Source organism: Vigna radiata, chromosome 7 (assembly GCF_000741045.1).
Source record: "Vigna radiata var. radiata cultivar VC1973A chromosome 7, Vradiata_ver6, whole genome shotgun sequence".
In the NCBI taxonomy this organism is placed as follows: Eukaryota; Viridiplantae; Streptophyta; class Magnoliopsida; order Fabales; family Fabaceae; genus Vigna; species Vigna radiata.
The window spans coordinates 27237118-27238930 of NC_028357.1; positions in this window are offsets into that span (position 1 = coordinate 27237118).

The window sequence follows — 1813 nt, forward strand, 5'->3', positions numbered from 1 at the left end:
GATAAGGGTCCATGGTTAGCAAAAACATCTATAAATATTATTTTAATCATATTTTGACTTCACTTTTGTATTAATCAAACTTTAACTAGAATCTTTGATCCAGAGCACTAAGTTTAGTGTTAGAGAATTTTCTCAAAATACCAAACTATTCAGCAAAAGACAAAGAAAATTCGAAGAACGAACACTGAATAATAAGAGTTTGTGAGTAGGAAAAAAATTATAAGATATCTTAAACTCTGTAAATACAATTGCGATAACTAAGTAAACTAATAATCACATCATCTTAGAAAAATTAAATTACTTAGACTTAATAGAAATAAAAAAATTTGTTCACGTCCAACTTTATAATAACTTTAAAACTTAATTGAACCTTTGAAACATAATAAACTTGATTCTAAATTCGGTTAATCTTGAAACACATAAAAATAAAAATATATTTATAAGACATCTATTCCTCTGTTCATGGTTTTTTTTTTTAATCTTCTCATAGAGTAAGTGTTGAAAAAGTCTAAATTATTTATATTTAATTTTTTTAATCATAAATTTTGTAAATATATTTGTGAATTCTCTCGAAATATATATATATATATATATATATATATATATATATATATATAGGTGTGATAATATATCCAATATTTCTTAATTACATAATTTAAAATGTTTTAAATTTTAAATTTTACAATCTAAAATATATTTTATATTACATCCTTTGAAACCCAATTGTACAATATTAAATACACAATCGTTTATACAATTTGTAACACATTTTTAAATTCTGATTTGCACAAATCTATAACTAAAATTGGAATTATGCAACCAAATGTTTTTGTAATTTATTAGTAATTTGGACCTTATCCACACTTGTAAAAATGCATGAAGAGAGAGTGAGGGTGCTCAAATAAATTGTGAGTCCATTTAGAATCACCCTAGCTATATTTGATTGGGCCTGCTCCACGATAAATGCAGCTCATTTACTCCACCGTTTTTTCTTCCTGCTCTATTTTTTTTTTTGCTGCACTCCTAAATTAGGAAAAGTTAGTTTTACCCTTATAAATTTATAATAAAATAGGACAAGTCTTCACTTCACTTTTTCTTCCTTTTTGCACTCAAACCTTTCTTCACCTTGGTTCCTTCTGTGCCTTTGTTGAGTGTTTCTTCACTGTTTTGATTCATCATTCAAACTCTTGAAGTTGTAGAACATCTGTCCAACATTCTTTTCGAATTTAGTAAAATATCCAGATTGATCAATTCAGAACCTACTAGAAATCCCAAATGAGCCTACACTCATTTCTTATCAACAATACCATAGACAACAAGAAAACAAAAACAAAACCTATGCATTTATTTAATCGATGAAGAGATTGGTACAAATGTTCTACGGCTTAAAGAGTTTTAGTCATGAATTACAAATACTTAACTAAATTTGAGAAGAAAGAAACATAAAGATAAACTATAAAATTAGTATGAAAATAAGGTTGAGAGAGATTCTTGGTTCAATTCCTTCTTTAATATTTAAATAATATAAATTTTGTTCAAAACAGTTTTAAAAAAATTAAGAAAATTTTTGAATTCAATTCGGTGGTTAACAAAATAACTATAATAAAAAAATGAAAATGAAGAAAGTTTTGGATGGGGACGTAAAAAGGAAGAAGATGAAGTGAAGACTTGACCTGTTTTATTATAATTTATAAAGGTAAAATAAAATGGGTACTCCTTAATTTAGGGGTGCAGAAAGAAAAGGCCTTACTCCAGCAGCCGACAGGATTAGGCCCGGTAAGGAAATTCGCTTGACCCCGTATGAAAATCAAAA